General features: G+C 40.8%; 1 protein-coding gene across 2 annotated transcripts in view; it reads left to right on the top strand.

Moving 5' to 3' along the window:
* The first annotated feature begins 1,351 nt into the window (after positions 1 to 1,351).
* Positions 1,352 to 27,403, top strand: part of LOC128700633 (S-phase kinase-associated protein 1) — a 134,624-nt gene continuing 108,572 nt past the window's right edge. The window contains exon 1 of one of the 2 annotated variants that reach the window (XM_070097070.1): positions 1,352 to 1,493. The gene's annotated coding sequence lies outside the window, so the exon portion shown is untranslated. Of the gene's footprint in view, positions 1,494 to 1,621; positions 1,645 to 27,403 lie in introns of those variants that run through there. The other variant, XM_070097071.1, reaches the window with a different exon arrangement.

The raw sequence follows: 27,403 nt of genomic DNA, 5'->3' as shown, positions 1-27,403 counted from the left end.
CCATCAACCTTTTATCCACCAATACATAATCTAATAAACTACTTTCATTACGTGCTACATCATACCTTGTATATTTATTTATCCTCTTTTTCATAAAATATGTATTACTTATTACCAAATTTCTTTCTACACATAGCTCAATTAAAGGCTCCCCATTTACATTTACCCCTGGCACCCCAAATTTACCTACTACTCCCTCCATAACATTTTTACCCACTTTAGCATTAAAATCCCCAACCACCATTACTCTCACACTTGATTCAAAACTCCCCACGCATTCACTCAACATTTCCCAAAATCTCTCTCTCTCCTCTACACTTCTCTCTTCTCCAGGTGCATACACGCTTATTATAACCCACTTTTCACATCCAATCTTTATTTTACTCCACATAATCCTTGAATTAATACATTTATAGTCCCTCTTTTCCTGCCATAGCTTATCCTTCAACATTATTGCTACTCCTTCTTTAGCTCTAACTCTATTTGAAACCCCTGACCTAATCCCATTTATTCCTCTCCACTGAAACTCTCCCACCCCCTTCAGCTTTGTTTCACTTAAAGCCAGGACATCCAGCTTCTTCTCATTCATAACATCCACAATCATCTCTTTCTTATCATCTGCACAACATCCACGCACATTCAGACTTCCCACTTTGACAATTTTCTTCTTCTTATTCTTTTTAGTAATCTTTACAGGAAAAGGGGTTACTAGCCCATTGTTCCCGGCATTTTAGTTGACTTTTACAACACGCATGGCTTACGGAGGAAAGATTCTTATTCCACTTCCCCATGGATATAAAAGGAAAATTAATAAGACCAAGAACTATTAAGATAAAATCAAAGAAAACTCAGATGAGTGTGTATAAATAAATGTGTACATGTATGTGTAGTGTGACCTAAGTGTAAGTAGAAGTAGCAAGACATGCCTGTAATCTTGCATATTTATGAGACAGACAAAAGACATCAGCAATCCTACCATCATGTAAAACAATCACAGGCTTCGTTTTACACTCACTTGGCAGGACGGTAGTACCTCCCTGGGTGGTTGCTGTCTACCAACCTACTAATATCTATATATATATATATATATATATGTATATATATATATATATATATATATATATATATATATATATATATGTATATATATATATATATATATATATATATATGTATATATATATATATATATATATATATATATATATATATATATATATATATATATATATATTACGTATAATGTTCAGTGTAAATGGATAAGCACGTATCCCTCTCCTAATAAAGAGCATATGTATATATTAAATCATAATTATGCTTATACACGTGAAAAGTATCTTGTAAATTAAAATAATTAATAAAATGTGATACATATGTGGTAGTGTTGTGTGTGTGTGTGTATAGTTTATATTGGTATTTATAGTGAGTGTTGGTAGTGTGTTGTGAACCGTGTGTGGTGGCGCTGCTCTCTCACACTCTGCTGCATTATCAAGGTAATATTCTTTCTTATACACACTTAACACTTATTCACTACCATGTCAAGACAGTGAGGTGTAGGAGGCTGCCAGGGTGTAATGGAGGTAGAGTGTAGCAGTAGAGGTTGATGGTGGTGGCTCGGCTATTTTGGTGCTCCAGGAATTTGAGGTAAACCTGGTATCTGCTGCTGTGTATATCTGGTGTCTGCTGTGTATACCTGGTGTCTGCTTGTGTATCTGGTGTCTGCTGTGTATACCTGGTGTCTGCTACTGTGTATACCTGGTGTCTGCTGCTGTGTATACCTGGTGTCTGCTGCTGTGTATACCTGGTGTCTGCTGCTGTGTATACCTGGTGTCTGCTGCTGTGTATACCTGGTGTCTGCTGCTGTGTATACCTGGTGTCTGCTGCTGTGTATATCTGGTGTCTGCTGTGTATACCTGGTGTCTGCTGCTGTGTATATCTGGTGTCTGCTGCTGTGTATATCTGGTGTCTGCTGTGTATACCTGGTGTCTGCTTGTGTATCTGGTGTCTGCTACTGTGTATACCTGGTGTCTGCTGCTGTTTATACCTGGTGTCTGCTGCTGTGTATACCTGGTGTCTGTTGCTGTGTATACCCGGTGTCTGCTGCTGCTGTGTATACCTGGTGTCTGCTGTGTATACCTGGTGTCTGCTGCTGTGTATATCTGGTGTCTGCTGCTGTGTATATCTGGTGTCTGCTGTGTATACCTGGTGTCTGCTGCTGTGTATATCTGGTGTCTGCTGTGTATCCCTGGTGTCTGCTTATGTATCGGGTGTCTGCTGTGTATACCTGGTGTCTGCTGCTGTGTATACCTGGTGTCTGCTGCTGTGTATACCTGGTGTCTGCTTGTGTATCTGGTGTCTGCTGTGTATATCTGGTGTCTGCTGCTGTGTATACCTGGTGTCTGCTGCTGTGTATATCTGGTGTCTAGTGTGTGTATCTGGTGTCTGCTGCTGTGTGTACCTGGTGTCTGCTTGTGTATCTGGTGTGTGCTGTGTATACCTGGTGTCTGCTGCTGTGTGTACCTGGTGTCTGCTGTTGTGTGTACCTGGTGTCTGCTGCTGTGTGTACCTGGTGTCTGCTGCTGTGTGTACCTGGTGTCTGCTGCTGTGTGTACCTGGTGTCTGCTGCTGTGTGTACCTGGTTTCTGCTGCTGTGTGTACCTGGTGTCTGCTGCTGTGTGTACCTGGTGTCTACTGCTGTGTGTACCTGGTGTCTGCTGCTGTGTGTACCTGGTGTCTACTGCTGTGTGTACCTGGTGTCTGCTGCTGTGTGTACCTGGTGTCTGCTGCTGTGTGTACCTGGTGTCTGCTGCTGTGTGTGCCTGGTGTCTGCTGTGTGTACCTGGTGTCTGTTGTGTGTACCTGGTGTCTGCTGCTCTGTATACCTGGTGTCTGCTGTGTATACCTGGTGTCTGCTGCTGTGTATACCTGGTGTCTGCTGTGTATCCCTGGTGTCTGCTGCTGTGTGTACCTGGTGTCTGCTGCTGTGTGTACCTGGTGTCTGCTGCTGTGTGTACCTGTTGTCTGCTGCTGTGTATACCTGTTGTCTGTTGATGTGTGTACCTGGTGTCTGTTGTGTGTACCTGGTGTCTGCTGTATGTACCTGATGTCTGCTGCTGTGTATACCTGGTGTCTGCTGTGTATACCTGGTGTCTGCTGTGTATACCTGGTGTCTGCTGTGTATACCTGGTGTCTGCTGCTGTGTATACCTGGTGTCTGCTGCTGTGTATACCTGGTGTCTGCTGCTGCTGTGTGTACCTGGTGTCTGCTGCTGCTGTGTGTACCTGGTGTCTGCTGCTGCTGTGTGTACCTGGTGTCTGCTGCTGTGGTGTGTACCTGGTGTCTACTGCTGTGTGTACCTGGTGTCTGCTGCTGTGTATACCTGTTGTCTGCTGCTGTGTGTACCTGTTGTCTGCTGCTGTGTGTACCTGGTGTCTGTTTCTGTGTGTACCAGGTGTCTGCTGTTGCTGTGTGTACCTGGTGTCTGCTGTGTGTACGTGTATAGAGGCGTGACGTTGGCAGTAAATAACCAGATGATTATAGCATCAGCGACCGCCGTGCACTCCATATTAGTTTTTAATTTTATTGTACCTTTTTCTTTTCTAATATTTTTTTTTGCCAGTAACTTTTGTGGTCTGTGAGACTCCTATATTGCACAAAAACTGTACTAATATTGTCATTATATTGTTTGTAAACCTTGTTTACACAAACAGGCAAAAAAAAGTTTCAGATTGTTACTGTTGCTGTCTGTGGAACTCTTTGAAACATGGTGTCATACACAGTGGTTTTTATAATTCTCACACACAAAATGAGTGTCTGCATTTTGTGGGCATTTTGTTGTATGTGCACAGACAAAACCTCTCTCCTGAGCCCATTTCTTCTGAGGAGGAAGTGTTACTAGGAACTAATCACCAAATGCTCTCTCAAACATGGGAGTATTTGGTGATCACCTCATAGGCAGTTTTGTATTACTGATATTGTGACCTGGTACTTTAATTTCTTGAATATTATTTACCTAATGACAGACAGACAAAATTCAGCATTCAGTGGTCTGTTGTTAGTCTTCATCTTGTACATATTTTAAGCATTGAGTATTGATATGACCAAAAAAGTATCCAAAACGGTTGGGATCCTCTCCAAGATACGATACTACGTGCCGCAAAATGCCCTTCTCACACTATACCACTCACTTATTTATCCATACCTCACCTATGCTATTTGTGCTTGGGGATCAACTGCAGCAACACACCTAAAGCCAATAATAACCCAACAAAAAGCTGCAGTAAGAATAATCACTAAATCCCATCCCTGGCAACACACCCCCCCACTCTTCATAGACCTAAACTTACTCCCAGTTCAGTACATCCACACTTACTACTGTGCAATCTACATCTACAGGGCCTTAAACTCTAATATCAACCTTGACCTAAAACGCTTTCTTGATAGTTGTGACAGAACCCACAGGCATAACACCAGACACAAACATCTCTACGACATTCCCCGTGTCCGACTAAACCTTTACAAAAATTCAATGTATGTCAAAGGCCCTAAAATCTGGAATACCCTACCTGAGAACTCTAGAACTGCAGACACATTCATCACCTTCAAAACTACCATTAGAAAACATCTTATCTCCCTGATACACCCCGTCAACTAACTACACGAATACCACCTGGTGGTTCACACTTACACTCACTCACTCATTTGACCATAAACAGAAATATTAATCTCAATCTTAAAATAATGAATCCTGTGATACTCCAATACTGAAACTATGTACTGTGCCAAAACAAAAGCATTCACATTGCTAAACTCACAAACTAGTATTTAGTCACTTAGCCATAATACCAACTTACCTCATAATTTGTAATATTTTACAATTAAGAATAAAACTAAGTCTGCCCGAAATGCCTAGCCATGCTAAGCGTTCTAGTGGTACACTCTGTAATCACAATTTTACTACATGTAAACCACACAATAACCAAATTTCTGTAAACTCAGCATTGTAATCCTTATAGAGAATAAACTTTGAATTTGAATTTGAATAAGATGGAAGAAGAGTTTCATGGAACATTTATGTTAAAACTCTTTCAACATAGTCGGCAGACCCAACCTACATGTCACATTTGTCCACCAGATGCATATTGGTGTAATCAGTCACAGTTGCTGGTTTTAGAATGGGTTAATTGGATTTGCTATTCTCCCTTCTAGTGTCTGTCATTTCATTCTGGTGAAAGGATGTCAACAATGTCACTTCTTGTTTGTCATGCCACTGCAGTGCGATGATGTCATTGGCAGCAAACACCTGCACCTCACCACAATGGGCGCCTGCTTTTATTTATTTATTTATTTATTTATTTATTTATTTATTTATTTAGTAATTTGAGCATACATACAGAGGTACAAAAAAATACAGGTAAGAGCAGCATGCCAAAGCCACTTGTATACATAACATTACGGGCTGGCTTAAAATTAACTTAAGATTAACTAAGCAATGATGTAATCAGTGATAAAACATTATTGTAAACAGATAACAATAAAGCACAAATGAGTACAGTGGACCCCCGCATAGCGAACTTAATCCGTGCAAGAGGGCTGGTCGTTATGCGAAATGTTCGCTATGCGAATTAATTTTCCCCATAAGAAATAATGGAAATAAAATTAATCCGTGCAAGACACCCAAAAGTATGAAAAAAAATTTTTTTACCACAAAAAAATGTTAATTTCAGTACACACAAACTGAAAAAGGCATGCACAATTACATGACACTTACTTTTATTGAAGATCTGGTGATGATTGATGGGATGGGAGGAGGGGAGAGAGAGTGTTAGTGTTTAGAAGGGGAATCCCCTTCCATTAGGACTTGAGGTAGCAAGTCCTTTTCTGGGGTTACTTCCCTTCTTCTTTTAATGCCACTAGGACCAGCTTCAGAGTCACAGGACTTCTTTCGCACAACATATCTGTCCATAGTGGCCTGTACCTCTCGTTCCTTTATGACTTTCCTAAAGTGTTTCACAACAGTGTCATTGTAATAGTCACCAGCACGGCTTGCAATAGCTGTGTGAGGGTGATTTTCATCAAAAAAGGTTTGCACTTCAAGCCATTTTGCACACATTTCCTTAATCTTTGAAGTAGGCAATTCCTTCAATTTCTCTCTCCCCTCCTCTGAACCAGTTTCCCCAGGTCTGGCCTCTTGCTCTTGAAGTTGATCTATCAGCTCATCAGTGGTTAGTTCTTCATTGTCCTCCTCCACCAACTCTTCCACATCCTCCCCACTAACCTCCAACCCCAAGGACTTCCCCAATTCCACAATTGATTCCTCAACTGGTATACTACTCCTCTCAGGGTTAGCCTCAAACCCTTCAAAATCCCTTTTGTCTACACATTCTGGCCACAGTTTCTTCCAAGCAGAGTTCAAGGTTCTCTTAGTCACTCCCTCCCAAGCCTTACCTATAAGGTTTACACAACTGAGGATATTAAAGTGATCCTTCCAAAACTCTTTTAGAGTCAATCCAGTGTCTGTGGTCACTTCAAAGCACTTTTGAAACAGAGCTTTTGTGTACAGTTTCTTGAAGTTGGAAATGACCTGCTGGTCCATGGGCTGCAGGAGAGGAGTGGTATTAGGAGGCAAAAACTTCACCTTAATGAAGCTCATGTCCCCATAAAGTCGCTCTGCCACGTCTGTAGGATGACCAGGTGCATTGTCTAACACCAGGAGGCACAAAAGGTCTAATTTCTTTTCAGTTAGGTAATCTTTCACATTGGGGGCAAATGCATGGTGTAACCAGTTATAGAAAAATTCCCTAGTGACCCATGCCTTACTGTTTGCCCTCCACAGCACACACAAATTATCCTTGAGGACATTCTTTTGCCTGAACGCTCTGGGAGTTTCAGAGTGATACACTAATAAAGGCTTAACTTTGCAATCACCAGTAGCATTGGCACACATGAGAAGAGTAAGCCTGTCTTTCATAGGCTTATGTCCTGGGAGTGCCTTTTCCTCCTGAGTAATGTAGGTCCTGCTTGGCATTTTCTTCCAGAACAGGCCTGTTTCATCACAATTAAACACTTGTTCAGGTTCCAGTCCTTCAGTTTCTATGTACTCCTTGAATTCATGCACATATTTTTCAGCCGCTTTGTGGTCCGAACTGGCAGCCTCACCATGCCGTATCACACTATGGATGCCACTACGCTTCTTAAATCTCTCAAACCAACCTTTGCTGGCCTTAAATTCACTCACATCATCACTAGTTGCAGGCATTTTTTTAATTAAATCGTCATGCAACTTCCTAGCCTTTTCACATATGATCGCTTGAGAGACGCTATCTCCTGCTAGCTGTTTTTCATTTATCCACACCAATAAGAGTCTCTCAACATCTTCCATCACTTGCGATCTTTGTTTCGAAAACACAGTTAAACCTTTGGCAACAACAGCTTCCTTGATTGCCGTTTTCTTGCCCACAATAGAAGCGATGGTTGATTTTGGTTTCTTGTACAGCCTGACCAGGTCGGTGATACGTACTCCACTTTCATACTTATCAATGATTTCTTTCTTAATTTCAATGGGTATTCTTACCCTTTGAGGTGTAGGGTTGGCACTAGAAGCTTTCTTGGGGCCCATGGTCACTTATTTTCCACAAACAGCACCGAAAACACTGTAATAATACGAAATATTCCGAGTGTATGCTTGAATGTTACCGCGGAGGCTAGCTGGTAAACAATGGGACGGGCGGCACATGTGAGGCTGGCTGAGGGCCCACATTGGACGCGTCTCGAACGAAGTTCGCTGAGCGGGTTTTTGTCTACTATGCGGGGCAAAATTTTAGCGGACAAAGCGTTCGCTATGCGGAATGTTCGCTATGCAAGGCGTTCGCTATGCGGGGGTCCACTGTATTACAAAGACAGGTCATATGGTTGCATGTATTGCTGTACATTCAGTTGAATGGAGTATTCTGTTAGGTAGTGTATTTAAAAAATAACAAAGTTAGATTGGGTCTTAGGTTTAACATTTATGTGATATAATTGTGAGAAACATTTAAGATATACAATTTATAAGGTACAGTTATTCAGTATTTATTTGGTTTTGGGTGAGTAAGTGATCTTTGAGAAGAGACTTGAATTTATAAACAGGTAGTGTTTCTTTTATATTTACAGGTAATGAATTCCAGATTTTAGGGCCTTTTATGTGCATTGAGTTTTTGCATTGCGTGAGATGGACACGAGGAACATCAAAGAGTGATCTGTGCCTTGTGTTATGGTCATGTGTTCTGTTGAGGTTGGCAAGGAGATATTTGAGGGGAGGGTTAATATCAGAGTTAAGTGTTCTATGTATGTAATAGGTGCAGTAATAAGTATGGATGTTTTGTATGGTGAGTAGGTTTAGTGTTTTGAATATTGGTGGAGTGTGCATGCTGCCTGTAGTGGGAATTTGTTATTCTGACTGCAGCCTTTTGTTGGGTAATTAGTGGTCTGAGATGGTTAATTGTTGTTGAGCCCCATGCACAAATTCCATAGGTGAGATAGGGGTAAATAAGAGAGTGATATAGGGCCAGGAGGGCTGACTGTGGAACATAGTACCGTATCTTCGATAGTATGCCTACAGTCTTGGAAATTTTCTTAGAAATTTGTTGTATATGTGTATGAAATTTGAGTCTATTATCAAGGTGGATTCCTAAGAATTTTCCCTCTGTTAGCTTTGTGATAGGTGATCCGTTTATCATTATGTTAAGAGGGACATCTGTAGCTCTGTTACCAAACTGAATGAAGTAGGTTTTGTCAATGTTTAGTGTAAGTTTGTTAGTCCTCATCCAGGTAGATATTTTCTGTAATTCGGTATTTACAGTATTGGCTAGCGTGACTGGGCTCGGGTGAGAGAAGACGTATGTAGTGTCATCTGCAAATAGTGTGGGTTTGAGTAATTGCGAAGCATTTGGTAGGTCATTTATGTATAGGAGAAAGAGAAGAGGGCCAAGGACACTTCCCTGTGGGACACCAACTGTAATTATACACAATACACAAATAACCCGCACATAAAAGAGAGAAGCTTACGACGACGTTTCGGTCCGACTTGGACCATTGACAAAGTCACACTGTACAGTGGACCCCCGCATAACGATTACCTCCGAATGCGACCAATTATGTAAGTGTAATTATGTAAGTGCGTTTGTACATGTATGTTTGGGGGTCTGAAATGGACTAATCTACTTCACAATATTCCTTATGGGAACAAATTCAGTCAGTACTGGCACCTGAACATACTTCTGGAGAGAAAAAATATCGTTAACCGGGGGTCCACTGTAATTGGTTGTGCGGAAGAGTTTGCCCCATTTGCGTACACATATTGGCTTCTGTTGCTGAGGTATGACTTGAGGTAGTTAAGGGAGTGCCCTCTTATACCATAGTGTGACAATTTCATGTGGAGCAAGTCATGGTCAACTGTATCAAAAGCTTTACGTAAGTCAATGAAGATCCCCAGTGGGACTTCTTTTTTCTCTATTGCAGTGTATATATGTTCTAGCATGTGTATAATAGCATCATTAGTATTTTTATTAGGCTTGAATCCAAATTGGCAGGGGTTGAGTATGTTTTGGGAGATGAGGTAGGAGTAGATTCGTTTATGAATTAATTTTTCGAAGATTTTTGAGAGAGGGTGTAAGTTGGATATTGGCCTATTGTTATTCAACTCTGTTTGGTCTCCTCCTTTATGGATCGGGGTGACCCTTGCTATTTTGAGAACTGTAGGGAAGGTGGAGGATTCAATGGATTTGTTAAAGAGTGTTGCAATGATTGGTGATAGCACTTGTGGCACTTTTTTGTATATAAAGGGTGGTAAGGTATTTAAATCTCCTGCCTTGTTTTTTAGTGCGTTGATAATAAGGGAGACTTTGTATGGGTTAGTCGGAGCTAGGAACAGTGTGTTCGGGTAGTTGCTGAGGTAGTCATTTGGTGGGGTATCTGAGCTTGGGATTTTATTGGCAAGGTTTTGTCCTATAGTGGAGAAGAAATCATTGAGTCTGTTTGCTGTTTCTGTTGGTGGAAGTTGGGGTTCATCTGATTTTGCTAGTTTTATTTCGCTATTTCGTGATATCTTTTTTGTTCCTAGAATTTCTGATAGGGTTTTCCAGGTCTTTTTTATATCACCTCGTAAGTTGGATAATCTGTTCTCATAATACAATTTTTTTGCTCTTCTTATCAGGCTGGTTAGGATTGACGAGTAATGTTTTGTTTGGTCTCTGGTTATGTGACCCATTCTGTACTGTTTTTCATATCGGTGTTTTGTATTTATGGATTTGAGAATGCTGGGTGTTAGCCAGGGACTGTTCAGTCTCTTAGCTGTCATCTGTTTAGTTTTTTTAGGGCAGTGCTTGTTATAGAGGTATTGTTTTTTTTTTTTTTTTTTGAAAATTATTAATACATTCGTCAATATCTGTATACATTTCTAGCTCAGTGTGCCAGTCAATGTTTGTTACTGCTGTTGTGAAGTTATTAATGGCTGCCTCATTGTGAAGTCTGAAGGTGACTTTAGTAGTGTCTTGGGGTAATTTACCAAGAGTTGTTATGAGGAAAGTAGGGTAGTGGTCTGTGGTATTTTCTGTAATTATGCCTGATTTTAAAGGGGATATGGTGTTGGTCCAGATGTGGTCAAGTAGGGAAACACTAGTCTCTGTAACTCTTGTAGGTTTTGTTACTGTTGGTAACAACATGCAGTTACTCATTGTGTTTGTGAATTCAGTAACGTGTGGGTCCTGGTCTTGCAGGAGATTTATATTGAAGTCACCTGAGAGTAGTAAGTGATCTTTGTTCATGCATGCATCAGTTATCATACTTCCTAGGTTTTGACTAAATTGGCTAATGTTTGACTGTGGAACTCTGTAGATGTTTATCAATGTGAGAAGTTTTTGTAGGTATTTGGATTTGAATTTGGCTATTATATATTCCCCATGTTCATCCCTTGTGCAAGTATTAGTGATACATTCTAGTTGGTCTGAGTAGTATATGGCTGTGCCACCCCCTTGTTGGTCTGGCCTACAGTTGTGTATGGCTGTGTAACCAGGAATGGCATAGGCATCTGTACTATCAGGCTTTAGCCAGGTTTCAGTTAGTGTAATGATGGACATATTGGCATGTAAGGAATTTAGTAATGCTATGAGGTCATCGTAATGCTTGCTTAAAGATCTGATATTGTAGTTAAAGATAGTTATGTTGTTGTTGGCACTGAGAAGTGCCTTTGATTGTTCTGCAGTGTAGTAATTACAGTAACTGTTTGATTCATTTAAGTCATTAAATAAGAGGTTGGTATCAGGATCAATGCTTGTAATCATAAGATTTGTAGTGAATCTATAGTTAGAATTAAGTATAAAACGAAGTAAATAGTCTTAAGCTAAAAAATAGCACCTGAATTATTTAACAAATGTAAAATAATGAGCTAAGGTTTTTTTTTTTTTTTTTTTTTTTTTTTTTTTTTTTTTAGCTAAAATAAAGGAGACAATATAAAAGGGACTAATACAAATAAAGTGATGATCAAATAATAGAGCTTGGGAATATGATAGTAGGTAGTACTATAAAGGTAATTTTTTAAAGTTAGAATTATAGCTCTTACGTGCTAGAACTTTAATTTGTGTCATCAATCCTATACGATACATCCCTCTAGCGCCTGGAACCAATCTTGGGCGGAAAACATTATATACTGAGTCAAAAAAGGAGAATTAGTGTGCATTACCTAGCAGAGTTTACTGCCAGAGGGGAATCATAGGCCTGTTTCCCGTGTGAAAAAAATAATAATAATTGAACTTTGTGTCAGAGGAAAGAAAGTCTCCCTGAAAGCATTGAGTATACATAGTGTATACTACAGTGGCTCCCTAGTATATTGATGATAAAGGCTAAAGTGTCATTTGAAAACAGGTGAATTTGTAAATGAAGTGATAAGCCTATAGAGGCAGGTGCCAGAAGTCGCCAGAAACTTACCACAGGTCAGCTGTTTTTAATAATCTTCCTGGCCTGCTAGTGTACTCGCATATAATCTAGTGATACCAGTGAATAGCAGAATACAGTGTTGTAGTAGCAACTAACCAGTATTATAATGGTACTTAGTGGAGTGGAGTGACTTTCATTAGTTTCTTTTTCTTGAAATACGAGACGTTACTGTGAATTTCATATAACCTGTAGTTACCAGCGGTCGCAATATACACAACGAGAAGCAATTATTACTACAGAAAAAGCGTCCTTCCTCCAAAATTTGCACCAGTCAACTATAGTGATAATATAGCATTTATTGTGGCGGAGACGGAAAAAACAAAAATAGAAAAGCCAGATACAGCGATTGATAAACAAAGAGGTCGACTGTACGTCATTGTAGGAGCTGCCAGATATCACCGGCTCTTCAACACGCAAGTTATACTTTTGTATCAGTCAAATCACATATTACTCGGGTAGATAATTTCCAGTAGATCCTTCATGTGTTAGCTCAAATCACCGACCAGTATGTTTTAAATAAGTGACCCACTGATCAGAGCAGATCGACTGGTCCGAACCCTTGACTGGTCCGAACCCTTGACTGGTCCGAACCCTTGACTGGTCCGAACCCGGGACTGGTTTCAAACAGTTTCGTTGGACAATAAAGCAGACTGTAAACGGATGGGTTTGTAGGCGCCCTTATAAACACAAACATTAAAAATCAGGAACGTGACGGTAAGCTGTCCAATATACAAAAAGAGTTAGAAACAGAAATACAAATAGCTAGAGCTTCATTTAAGGTTATTAATATAATATTCAAGAGGTTGCTAGTAGAATTGCAGTAAATCAACCATTCAAATCATTATGAAGCTGTGTGTAGTCTGTGGTCAGTCAAACAAACGGGCTTCCACATGGATAAATTGTCATTTTTGTGGAAATTGGTGTCACGCTCCTTGTGCAGGTATCCCAGAACTAGCTACAAGCAGTATTAAAACAGAGAAGTGTTTTTGGGTATGCCCAAATGAGGAAAATCTGTGGACTAAAATCACAAGGGTATTAACCCTTTGAGGGTTTTCGTCGTACTAGTACGTCTTACGCGTAGGGGTTTTTGACGTACTAGTACTCATAAATTCTAGCGGCCTCAAATCTAGTGGGAGAAAGCTGGTAGGCCTTCATATGAAAGAATGGGTCTATGTGGTCAGTGTGCACAGTCTAAAAAAAATCCTGCAGCACACAGTGCATAATGAGAAAAAAAAAACTTTGACCATTTTTTTTGAATAAATCAGCGACTTTGCAGTGTATTTTCGTATGGCATTTATTGTTATATTCTAGTTTTCTTGGACTCATTTTGTAGAATGGAAGACATATTACAGAAATTGAGATGATTTTGACTGGTTTTACAAAGAAAAGTGCCTTGAAATTGAGCTCAAAGTAGCAGAAATGTTCGATTTTTACCAAACTTCAAAAGTACACAAATCGTGCCAAGCGTGCAATACACGTCAACTGGTGAGTCTAATATTCTTTCACAAGTGCACCAATAATATTTATACCATTTTTTACACTAATGCAGTAGTCTGCATAACAGTAAATCTTATTTTTTTGTGAAAATAAAAATTCAAAGTGGAAAGCAAAAGAATATAAGAGGGGCCTTGAGACGTTACTAATGACTAGAGGAAATGTCATTTTAGTGCTAGGAATGTCTTTCTTGTTTATTTTGGACCCTATTCGGAAATTGGCATCTTTTGAAATTTGTGTGAAATTGGCAAAATTGCTAAATTCTGACCACTGTACTGGATAGTTGAATTTCATAAATGAGTGGTTTCTTGCACCCATTCGATAGAAAAAATGGAGTTCTAGCGAAATATTCATGTTTTTTGTCGACTAGTACAGTGAAATTGGCCGAAAATGGGGCTCAAAGTGGGCAAAATCGCCGATGCGTAAACATCGCCGAGACCGCTAACTTTGCGAGAGCATAATTCCGTAAGTTTTCTATCAAATTTCAAACTTTTGGTGTCTTTATGATCGGGAAAAGATTCTCTATCTTTTCATAAGAGAAAATAATTTTTTTTTTTTTTTAAATTTGGCCGACCCTGAGAGCGAGTTTCGGAGAGGGCCTGTCGACCCTCAAAGGGTTAAAAGAGGATAACATCAAAGCTGCTTTCATAGAAAACCTGGAAGCTTTCTACAACAGATGGGAACATAAAAAGTCTGGGCTGAATGGTACTGCCCTTGATACTGGCCATGTAGTCACAAACTGTAAGGCTGGAGGTGATGTCCTGGTAGTCAGTAAATGTGGGGCTGATAGTGCTGTCCTGGGAGACAGTAATGGTGAAGCTGGAGGTGCTGTCCTGGGAGACAGAAATGGTGAAGCTGGAGATACTGTCCTGGGAGACAGTAATGGTGAAGCTGGAGATTTTGTCCAGGTAGTCGGGAATTATACGCAGGAAGGAATACATATAAATGACCTCATAGAGGACAGGAGCCATAGTAGGGAAACAAGTGTAGTCAAAGATAAGATAAAACCAATATTGCAAACTAGAAATACTGCAGGAAATAGCAAACAAGAGGACTCCAATAGCAATAGTGAGGATAAATTACCAAAAACAACTGGTGGGAGCTCCATTGTTGGTGCTAGGGAGGATAGGAATAAGACAGGGAAACATGCACCAACAGGGAATACAGTCACAGAAACCCAAGGCAAACGGAAACCAAGCCTGTGCACATACTATGCACTTGGTATCTGCTGGCATGGGAAATCTGGAAAAACAGATGGGACATGCAACTATGACCACCCTAGAAAATGTCATGCCCATATGACAACAGGAAAATACAAACTCCCTTCCTGTAAGCTTTTTCACCCTGAAATGTGTACCTCTTCAGTACAGGAAAGACTGTGCTATAACTTAAATTGCCAGGCATACCATCTAAAGGGGACAAAAAGATACAAAACATCCAGGCCATGGGAAAACCTGGGTAGCCACAGCCACTCAAGAGAGAGAGGTTTTTTAGTGCCAGGAAGGAAAAAAAACTGGCAGGAAATGGCAGAAATCGTACACCAAATCCAGTCATTCCTGGAGTGGAACCACAGTCGATGGCCTCCACTCCAAACCAACAGATACAGATACTAATGCCAGAAAAAAAATCCCCCCCCAGTACCAACAATACCACCAGTCCGATAACATTCTTCTTTGCAAATATACAGGGTCTAAAGCCAGCAACAAACAACAAAATACGTTTCATCCGTGGACTGCTTGCAGAGGCAAAGGCAATGTTCGCGGCTTTCACTGAGACCCACATAAAGGATCACTTGGACAACGAAATATGGATCCCAGGTTACAACCTATACAGATGTGACAGAGTGAACAGGCAAAAGGGGGGGGTTGGCCTGTACATTGCAGAGTCACTTGTTTGCACAGAACTGCTTAATGCCTCAAATGACGTAGTGGAAGTTTTAGCAGTAAAGGTCGAGAACCAAAACCTAGTCATTGTGGTAGTCTACAAGCCTCCGGATGCAACATCCCAGCAATTCCAGGAACAGCTGTTAAAAATTGACCACTGTCTGGAAAATCTTCCAGCTCCTGCACCCAACATCTTGCTCCTGGGGGATTTCAACTTAAGGCACCTAAAATGGAGGAATATAGCAAATAATATTGTTGCAGTAATAACACCAGGAGGCAGCTCTGATGAAAACTCACACTCACATGAGCTTTTAAATCTCTGCACAAAATTCAATTTAAACCAGCAAATAATAGAGCCTACTAGACTGGAGAATACACTAGACCTCATCTTCACTAACAATGATGATCTGATAAGAAATGTCACCATATCAAAAACAATATACTCAGATCACAACATAATTGAGGTTCAGACATGTATGCGTGGAGCCCCAGACCGACAAAATGAGACTAGTCACGAGGGAGCATTCACCAAATTCAACTTCAATAACAAAAACATAAAGTGGGACCAAGTAAACCAAGTCCTAACCGATATAAGCTGGGAAGATATACTAAGCAACACAGACCCAAACTTATGCCTAGAACAGATTAACTCGGTGGCACTCGATGTATGCACAAGGCTTATTCCTCTAAGAAAAAGGAGGAGTAGATGTAAAATAGAAAGAGACAGGCGCTCCCTTTACAGGCGACGGAAAAGAATAACAGAGCGGCTAAAAGAGGTCAATATATCTGAAATGCGCAGGGAGACACTGGTCAGAGAAATAGCAAGCATCGAACTTAAGCTAAAAGAATCCTTTAGGAGTCAGGAATCGCGGGAAGAACTAAAAGCCATAAATGAAATCGAAAGAAACCCAAAGTATTTCTTCTCCTATGCCAAATCAAAATCGAGAACAACGTCCAGTATTGGGCCCCTACTTAAACAAGATGGGTCCTACACAGATGACAGCAAGGAAATGAGTGAGCTACTCAAGTCCCAATATGACTCAGTTTTTAGCAAGCCGCTAACCAGACTGAGAGTCGAAGATCAAAATGAATTTTTTATGAGAGAGCCACAAAATTTGATTAACACAAGCCTATCCGATGTTATCCTGACGCCAAATGACTTCGAACAGGCGATAAATGACATGCCCATGCACTCTGCCCCAGGGCCAGACTCATGGAACTCTGTGTTCATCAAGAACTGCAAGAAGCCCCTATCACGAGCCTTTTCCATCCTATGGAGAGGGAGCATGGACACGGGGGTCGTCCCTCAGTTACTAAAAACAACACACATAGCCCCACTCCACAAAGGGGGCAGTAAAGCAACAGCAAAGAACTACAGACCAATAGCACTAACATCCCATATCATAAAAATCTTTGAAAGGGTCCTAAGAAGCAAGATCACCACCCATCTAGAAACCCATCAGTTACACAACCCAGGGCAACATGGGTTTAGAACAGGTCGCTCCTGTCTGTCTCAACTACTGGATCACTACGACAAGGTCCTAAATGCACTAGAAGACAAAAAGAATGCAGATGTAATATATACAGACTTTGCAAAAGCCTTCGACAAGTGTGACCATGGCGTAATAGCGCACAAAATGCGCGCTAAAGGAATAACAGGAAAAGTCGGTCGATGGATCTATAATTTCCTCACTAACAGAACACAGAGAGTAGTCGTCAACAGAGTAAAGTCCGAGGCAGCTACGGTGAAAAGCTCTGTTCCACAAGGCACAGTACTAGCTCCCATCTTGTTCCTCATCCTCATATCCGACATGGACAAGGATGTCAGCCACAGCACCGTGTCTTCCTTTGCAGATGACACCCGAATCTGCATGACAGTGTCTTCCATTGCAGACACTGCAAGGCTCCAGGCGGACATCAACCAAATCTTTCAGTGGGCTGCAGAAAACAATATGAAGTTCAACGATGAGAAATTTCAATTACTCAGATATGGTAAACATGAGGAAATTAAATCTTCATCAGAGTACAAAACAAATTCTGGCCACAAAATAGAGCGAAACACCAACGTCAAAGACCTGGGAGTGATTATGTCGGAGGATCTCACCTTCAAGGACCATAACATTGTATCAATCGCATCTGCTAGAAAAATGACAGGATGGATAATGAGAACCTTCAAAACTAGGGAGGCCAAGCCCATGATGACACTCTTCAGGTCACTTGTTCTATCTAGGCTGGAATATTGCTGCACTCTAACAGCACCTTTCAAGGCAGGTGAAATTGCCGACCTAGAAAATGTACAGAGAACTTTCACGGTGCGCATAACGGAGATAAAACACCTCAATTACTGGGAGCGCTTGAGGTTTCTAAACCTGTATTCCCTGGAACGCAGGAGGGAGAGATACATGATTATATACACCTGGAAAATCCTAGAGGGACTAGTACCGAACTTGCACACGAAAATCACTCACTACGAAAGCAAAAGACTTGGCAGACGATGCACCATCCCCCCAATGAAAAGCAGGGGTGTCACTAGCACGTTAAGAGACCATACAATAAGTGTCAGGGGCCCGAGACTGTTCAACTGCCTCCCAGCACACATAAGGGGGATTACCAACAGACCCCTGGCAGTCTTCAAGCTGGCACTGGACAAGCACCTAAAGTCAGTTCCTGATCAGCCGGGCTGTGGCTCGTACGTTGGTTTGCGTGCAGCCAGCAGCAACAGCCTGGTTGATCAGGCGCTGATCCACCAGGAGGCCTGGTCACAGACCGGGCCGCGGGGGCGTTGACCCCCGAAACTCTCTCCAGGTAAACTCCAGGTAAAATTATAATATAAAAGGGACTAATATAGGTTGTGGTGAACAATAAAGTGGTAATCAAATAAATGAGCTTTGGAATATAATGGCAAAATTGTGAACTTATTCTACTTTAGCACCTGAGAATAGCACCTTGATTATTTTAGCAATTGTGAATATATAAACTAGGGTAGTTATATAAAGCTAAAATAAAGGAGAAAATATATAAGGGTCTAAAATTAAGTAATGGTAAACAAAGTTAAATGGACAGATGGTAGGAATTATAATATAAACTTATAATATAAAAATACAATTTGAAATGGTACTTGCAATTGCACTAGAGTCTGGTATAGGTTGTTGACAAGATCAAGACTATAACTAGATTTAAATTGACAAAATAAAATTCACAATTAAAGTATCAAAAGAATAATAGTAAAAAAATAACAATGGTAATTAATGTCTTGGTTATAATATGATAGTAAGATGGTAGACAGGTACACAGGTACAAAGGATAATATAAAGGTTGGGGTTGAATATACAAACTTGAAAATTTGGCAACAAAATGTTATGGGAAGTATAAGATAATGTTTAATGTACAAAAGTAAAATTGACTGGTAGTAAATATGGTGTTTAATAAAATTTTAGTAAGTAATAATGATTACAAAAAAAGTGAAAAAGTAATGTTTATTTCATTCAATATTGCAATGGTAGTTATACTTGAGGTTATATGGCAGTACAAGGTAATTAAGAGTAATCTAAGATAGTAAATGTGGTATTTAAACAGGTAAAGGTAATTACACAAGTAATGGTTATTAATTAAATGTCAAAAATGTTAAGAGTAAAATTGAAATTTTAGTAAAAATGATAATTATTAATTTTAGTAAGTAATATCAATTGATAGTATTTAAAAAAATATGAGGTAGTAATATGGACAGAGAAAGTATCAATTCAGCTAGTGTTCAAGCGAACAATAGTAAATAAGAAAATCACATAAGGTGACTTATGCTTACTAGTAAAATCACAAAATGAGGTAGTTGATTATTTAATTACTAAGAGATTGTACAATGAAATTTGAACAATAATGGAGCAAAACATACACTACACTACGTAGGCTTTTAAGTTGGACATTGTTTAGTTATTCTCTGTAAGATTAGTATCCCTGAGAAATCGTGATAGATCATTCTCGTTCGTGATTGTGTACAGTTGACCTACATTTGTTTTCCTAACTAGAATTTTCCCATCCCGTGTGAAGCATTGGTGTATTGTGTCATTATTCTCCCGCTTAAGTTTTCTGACTGTATACAGGAGGTTCTGACGTTTTTTTGGTAAGACACTCGTTTATGTATACCTCTTTCTTTACTTTAATATTATGTACGTTATTATTATATATGTATTATTATTATATGTATTATTATTATTGTATCATTTTATTATACTATTATTATTATACGTACAGTATTATTATTATATGTATTATTATTATTATTATTACTATTATTATTATTATTATTATTATTATTATTATTACAATATAAATAATTTGTAATTTTTATTCACACAAAAAATATAAGATTTACTGTTATGCCTTATTGCAATAATTGTATAAATAATGTCAACCCATTCACGACTGCAGACTGGAATGGACAGTTGTTTACTCTTTAACATAGTCAAGCAAACGAGCATTACTCCCTCGTTGAGCTTAATTTCAAGGTACTTTTCGTGGTAAAAGCAATCAAAATCATATCTATTTCTGTAATATATCTTCCATTCTATCAAATGAGACCAAAAAAACGAGAATACAACCATAAAAACCATACGAAAATACCGCTAAGCAGTGGCGAATTGCTGAGAAGTGAACATTATTTATGCTTCGATTTCTTTCATTTTTGGTGTACATTAACCCTTTGAGGGTCGAGAGGCCATCTCCCAAACTCGTTCTCAAGGTCGAAAAATTAAAAAAAAAAATTTTTCTTATGAAATGATAGAGAATCTTTTTCTGATCATAATGACACCAAGAATATGAAAAACTTAAGGAATTATGCTCTTGCGAAGTTAGCAGTCTCAAAGTTGGTGATTTTGTCCACTTTGGGCCCTATTTTCAGACAATTCCAATGTTGCAGTTGACTAAAATCATAGCTATTTCCCTAGAACTCCATTTGCTCTATCGATTGAGTACAAGAATCCGCCCATTTACTGATTTCAACTACCCAATAAAGTGGTCAGAAATTGGCAATTTGGGCAATTTCACACAAATTTCGAAAGATGCCAATATCAAAATGTGGTTCAGAATAAACAAGACAATAAAAAAAAAGACAAAGAATAAAAAAAAAATATAAGATATCAGTGAAGGTTTACAAAAAAGACCATTTATCATCTAGAAACCTTACCACAGTGTTGTAGTAGCAACTAACCAGTAATATAGTGGTACTTAGTGGAGTGGAGTGACCATCATTAGTTTTTTCTTCATTCTTGAAATACAGTGGAAATTCATATAACCTGTAGTTAGCAGCAGTCGCAATGTACACAACGAAAAGCAAATATTACTCCAGAAAAAGCGACTTTCCTCCAGTAATCTTCACCAGCCAACTATAGTGTTAACATAGTATTTGTTGTGGTGGAGACAGAAAAGATCTAGAAAAGCTAAATACAGTGATCTGTAAACCTTCAGGCTGTAAATAAGGGTTGAGGTCTCGACCATTCGTCATTGTAGGAGTTGCCAGCAATCACCGGTTCTCCAACATGCAAGTTATACTTTTGTATCAGTCTAATCACGTATTACTCGGTTAAATAACTTCCAGTAGTTCCTTCATGTGTTAGCCCAAATCACCGACCAGATATGTTTTAAATAAGTGATCCACTGATCAGATCTGACTGGTTCTGAACCGTTGACTGGTTCCGAACCCTTGACCATTTTCAAACAGATTCGTTGGGCAATAAAGCAGACTATAAACAAATGGGGTTTTAGGCGCCCTTATCAAACACAAACAATAACTATAAAGCAGAAATGTAGAGCGGTAAGCTTGTCCTAATATACAAGTACAGTTAGAAATACAGTACAGATAGCTAGATCTTCACTTTAAGGAGGTTATTGGTAGAATATTCAAGGGGTTACTAGTAGAATTACAGTAAATCAACCATTGAAATAACATGAAATTCTGTGTAGTCTGCACTAAATCAAACGGGCTTCCACATGGATTACATGCCCCTTTTGTGAAAATTGGTGTCACGCCCCTTGTACAGATATCCAAAAATTATCTACAAGCAGTATTAAATCAGGGAAGTGTTTTTGGGTATGCCCAAATGAGATCAATCTGTGGACTAAAATCACATTGGTATTAAAAGAGGATAACATCAAAGCAGCCTCCATAGAAAACCTGGAAGCATTCTATAACAGATGGGAAAATAAAAAGTCTGGGCTGGATGGTATCGCCCTTGGTGTGGATGCTGTCCTAGCTGACAGTAACTGTATGACTGGAGGTGCTGGCCATGTAGTCAGAAACTGTAAGGCTGGAGGTGCTGCCCTGGTAGACAGTAAATGTGGGGCTGGAAGCGCTGTCCTGGTAGACAGTAATGGTGAGGCTGCAGGTGCTGTCCTGGTAGACAGTAACTGTGGGGCTGCAAGTGCTGTCCTGGTAAACCATAATGGTGAGGCTGGAGGTGCTGTCCTGGTAGACAGTAACTGTGGGGCTGGAAGTGCTGTCCTGGTAGACAGTAATGGTGAGGCTGGAGGTGCTGTCCAGGTAGAAGTAAATGTACGCATGAGGGAATGCATATAAATGGCCTCGAGGGAGACAGGAACGGTAGTGGGGAAACAAGCGTAGTCAAGGACAAGATAAAACCAATATTACTAACTAGTAATACCACAGGAGATAGCAAACAAGGGGACTCCACTAGTAATAGTGAGGATATATTACCAGAAACAACTGGTGAGAGCTCCATTGTTAGCACTAGCGAGGATAGGAATGAGACAGGAAAACATGCACCAACAGGGAATACAGTCACAAAAACCTAAGGCAAACGGACACCAAGCCTATGCACATGTTATGCACTTGGTATCTGCAGGCATGGGTAATCTGGAAAAACAGATGGGACGTGCAACTTTGACCACCTTAGAAAATACCGTGCCCATATGACAACAGGAAAACGCAAACTCCCTTCCTGTAAGCTTTTTCACCCTGAAATGTGTCCCTCTTCAGTACAGAAAAGACAATGCTATAACTTAAATTGCCAGGCACACCATCTAAAGGGGACAAAAAGATACAAAACATCCAGACCATGGGAAAACCTGGGTAGCCACAGCCACTCAAGAAGGAGAGGTTTTTTAGTGCCAGGAAGAAAAAAAAGGCAGGAAATGGTAGAAATCGTACACCAAATCTAGTCATTTCTGGAGTGGAACCACAGTCGATGGCCTCCACTCCAAACCAACAGATAGAGATTAGTGCTGAAAAAAAACGTTCCCTCCACTACCACCAATACCACCAGTCCGATGACATTCTTCTTTGCAAATATGCAGGGTCTAAAGCCAGCAACGAACAACAAAATACCTTTAATCTGTGGACTGCTTGCAGAGGCAAATGCAATGTTCATGGCTTTCACAGAGACCCACATAAAGGATCACTTGGACAACGAAATATGGATCCCAGGTTACAACCTATACAGATGCGACATAGTGATCAGGCAAAAGGGGGAAGTTGGCCTGTATATTGCAGAGTCACTTATTTGCACGGAACTGCTTAATGCTTCAAATGATGTAGTGGAAGTTTTAGTAGTAAAGATCGAGAACCAAAACCTAGTCATTGTGGTAGTCTACAAGCCTCCGGATGCAACGTCCCAACAATTCCAGGAACAGCTGTTGAAAATTGACCACTGTCTTGAAAATCTTCCAGCTCCTGCCCCCAACATCTTGCTCCTGGGGGATTTCAACTTGAGGCACCTAAAATGGAGGAATATAAAAAATAATGTTGTTGCAGTGATAACACCAGGAGGCAGCTCAGATGAGAATTCACACACACACAAGCTTTTAAATCTCTGCACAAAATTCAACTTAAACCAGCAAATAATAGAGCCTACTAGACTGGAGAATACACTAGACCTCATCTTCACTAACAGTGATGATCTGATATGAAATGTCACCATATCAAAAACAATATACTCAGATCACAACATAATTGAGGTTCAGACATGTATGCGCAGAGCCCCAGACCGACAAAATGAGATCAGTCACGAGGGAGCCTTCACCAAATTCAACTTCAATAACAAGAACATAAAGTGGGACCAAGTAAACCAAGTCCTAAACGATATAAGATGGGAAGATAGACTAAGCAACACAGACCCCAACTTATGCCTAGAACAGATTAACTCTGTGGCACTCGATGTATGCTTAAGACTTATTCCTTTAAGAAAAAGGAGAAGTAGATGTAAAATAGAAAGAGACAGGCGCTCCCTTTACAGGCGACGGAAAAGAATAACAGAGAGGCTAAAAGAGGCCAATATATCTGAAATGCGTAGGGAGACACTGGTCAGAGAAATAGCAAACATCAAACTAAAGCTAAAGGAATCTTACAGGAGTCAGGAATCGCGGGAAGAACTAAAAGCCATAAATGAAATCGAAAGAAACCCAAAGTATTTCTTTTCTTATGCCAAATCAAAGTCAAGAACAACATCCAGTACTGGGCCCCTGCTTAACCCTTTCAGGGTCCGTCCCATAGATCTACGGCTTCACGTTGAGTGTCCAAACCGTAGATCTACGCCAAAATTCTAGCGCCGTCAAATTTAGTGTGAAAGCGCTCATAGGCCTACATGTGAGAGAACGGGTCTGCGTGGTGGGTGTGTGCCATAAACAAAAAATCTAGGCGCCCGCATAGCATTGTGGGAACGCCGGCTCAGTTACCCTTGTTCACCATGCCTCGTCACAAGTCAGCTCTCACTCCACGGAAAATTGGGACTCTCCTCTTCCTATCTGATAGTTCTGACACTGATGGAAGTGGAAATGAAGACGAATTCTATGGCTTTGATCAGTTAGTGACCGAAAGGAATGACCAGGATATCGATAATAGTGCAGAAAACCCTGACGATCCTCAACCTTCTACCTCTGGTGTGGGCACTCGTCAGCCACGGTCAGTTGTACCTCAACGCAAGAGAAAACTAATATTTTTGCATGGCCAGGCCTCTGACTTCAGTAATGATGATGATAGTGATGTGGATTGTGATTTTATTGCGCTTGACGATCATTCGATTAGTGATAGTGAGGAATCATATTCACCAGTGAAGCGTCGGTATGTACGCCGCCGCATGCGCTCGGGTAGTGTACCCTATGCTGTGCCCAGGGGACGGAGTACATCCCGGAGTACATCCCGTGGCCCTACACCAGGTTTAGATAGTGATAGTGAGGATGATGTGGCTACACTTGGCATGGATAGACCACAGGCATCAGCAGATGGTGGTAGTGGTGATGGTAGTGGCACCGCCATGTGTGACTCACCAGCCCAGGCTGGGACCCACGCTGCTGACTCCTCAGTTCAAGGACAAAGCGGAGCGTCAGCCACCAGCCCACCACAACCACCCGCACAACCAGCCTGTGATGTCCAGTATCCACCAGCAAACCGTATCTGGGATTGGCAGCAAAATCCCGATTTTGTTCCCAAGCCCCACCACTTTGATGACTCTCAAAGTGGAATTCTACCTACTTGTCCCCTTGGAACCACGGCCAATGAACTGGAATTCTTTGAATTATTCTTTGACCAGCCATTGATGGAAACTATTGTCAGGGAGAGTAACAAGTACTTTGAGTACACCATGGCAAATACTATCATATCACCACAGTCAAGACTACACCAGTGGAAAGAGACGACTGTTGCAGAAATGTATTTGCTTTTTGCAACAATAATGCTTATGCCTCATGTCTATAAGCATAATATAAAAGCATACTGGTCCACAGATCGGCTAATTTGTACCCCGGTCTTCAGTGAAATCATCCCAGTGAACAGGTTTATCTTACTGTTACATATGTTGCACTTCTCTGACAAAACCAGGCCTGACAGAAGTGACAGGTTATACAAGATTAGAAATGTTTTCATGTATCTCAAACAAAAGTTCAGCATATACTTTTATCCATTCAAGAATCTTGTAATTGACGAGTCTGATTTTGTTCATAGGTAGACTGTCATTCAAGCAGTATATACCGAGCAAGAGGAAACGCTTTGGTATAAAACTGTTTGTACTCTGTGACTGTGACAGTGGCCTGGTGTTGGATATTGTTGTATACACGGGAAGTAAAACATTGAAAGATACCAAGATGTTATTGGGTATCTCAGGTGACATAGAAACATGATGGCACATTATCTTGGTAAGGGGCATACATTATACAGTGGACCCCTGCATACCGTTGGCCTTACTTAACGTTAAATCCGCATACCGCTACATTTTATCGCCAAGATTTTGCCTCGCATACCGCTAAAAAAACCTGCTCAACGCTGTTCGTCTGAGATGCGTCTATGTGCGGCCTGAGCCACGCTCACATGTTCCGCCGGTGGCATTGTTTACCAGCCAGCCTCCGCGGTAACATCCAAGCATACAATCGGAACATTTCGTATTGTTACAGTGTTTTTGGTGATTTTATCTGCAAAATAAGTGACCATGGGCCCCAAGAAAGCTTCTAGTGCCAACCCTACAGCAATAAGGGTGAGAATTACTATAGAGATGAAGAAAAAGATCATTGATAAGTATGAAAGTGGAGTGCGTGTCTCCGAGCTGGCCAGGTTGTATAATAAACCCCAATCAACCATCGCTACTATTGGTGGTACAGCTGCTGCTGCTGCTGTACCACCGTCAGCTGCTGCTGCTGCTGCACTGTCAGCTGCTGCTGCTGCTGTACCACCGTCAGCTGCTGCTGCTGCTGTAGTACCGTCTGCTGCTGCTGTAGCATCGTCTGCTGCTGCTGTAGCATCGTCTGCTGCTGCTGTAGCACTGTCAGCTGCTGCTGCTGTTGTACTACCGTCAGCTGCTGCTGTTGTACTACCGTCAGCTGCTGCTGCTGCTGTAGTACCGTCTGCTGCTGCTGTAGCATCGTCTGCTGCTGCTGTAGCATCGTCTGCTGCTGCTGTAGCACTGTCAGCTGCTGCTGCTGTTGTACCACCGTCAGCTGCTGCTGCTGCTGCTGTAGTACTGTCTGCTGCTGCTGTAGTACCATCTGCTGCTGCTGTAGCATCGTCTGCTGCTGCTGTAGCACTGTCAGCTGCTGCTGCTGTTGTACCACCGTCAGCTGCTGCTGCTGCTGCTGTAGTACCGTCTGCTGCTGCTGTAGTACCGTCTGCTGCTGCTGTAGCATCGTCTGCTGCTGCTGTAGCACTGTCAGCTGCTGCTGCTGCTGCTGCTGCTGCTGTAGCACCGTTGTTGGTGTGGCTTATTGAGAATACCAAGAAACAATTAACCCCAGAGGATTTGCCACCCAGGATAACCCAAAAAAGTCAGTGTCATCGAAGACTGTCTAACTTATTTCCATTGGGGTCCTTAATCTTGTCTCCCAGGATGCAACCCACACCAGTCGACTAACACCCAGGTGAACAGGAAAAAATGCCTGGAACTAGTGCTCATATTGGTGAATTTAAAGCCAGCAAAGGTTGGTTTGAGAGATTTAAGAATTGTAGTGGCATACACAGTGTGATAAGGCCTGTTCTGGAAGAAAATACCAAACAGGACCTACAGTACTCAGGAGGAAAAGGCACTCCCAGGACACAGTGTCTCATCAGTCATTGCTGCATCTTCAATAAAGGTAAGTGTCATTTATTCTTCATTTAGTAGAGTAGTACATGCACAATATATATTGTGCATGTACTACTCTACTATTGTGCATGTATCCTTCTCTTTGTGTGTAGGAAAATGTATATTTCATGTGGTAAAAAAATTTTTTCATACTTTTGGGTGTCTTGCACGGATTAATTTGATTTCCATTATTTCTTATGGGGAAAATTCATTCGCATAACGATAATTTCGCATAACAATGAGCTCTCTTGCACGGATTAATATCGCTATGCGGGGGTCCACTGTATACCGATAACTGGTACACAAGCCCATTACTCAGTGATTTCTTGCGAGTGAACAAGACATGTGTTTGGCACAATGCGTTCTAATCGTAAACATATGCCCAGGCTCAACGCAGGTGCTCGTGGTGATGACGTGCAGGTGTTTACTGCCAATGACATCATGGCATTACGGTGGCATGACAAACGAGATGTCACATTGTTGACAACCATTCACCGTAATGAA

The sequence above is a fragment of the Cherax quadricarinatus genome, chromosome 56 (assembly GCF_038502225.1).
Source record: "Cherax quadricarinatus isolate ZL_2023a chromosome 56, ASM3850222v1, whole genome shotgun sequence".
NCBI lineage: Eukaryota > Metazoa > Arthropoda > Malacostraca > Decapoda > Parastacidae > Cherax > Cherax quadricarinatus.
This window is presented reverse-complemented; position numbering and strand designations above follow the sequence as displayed.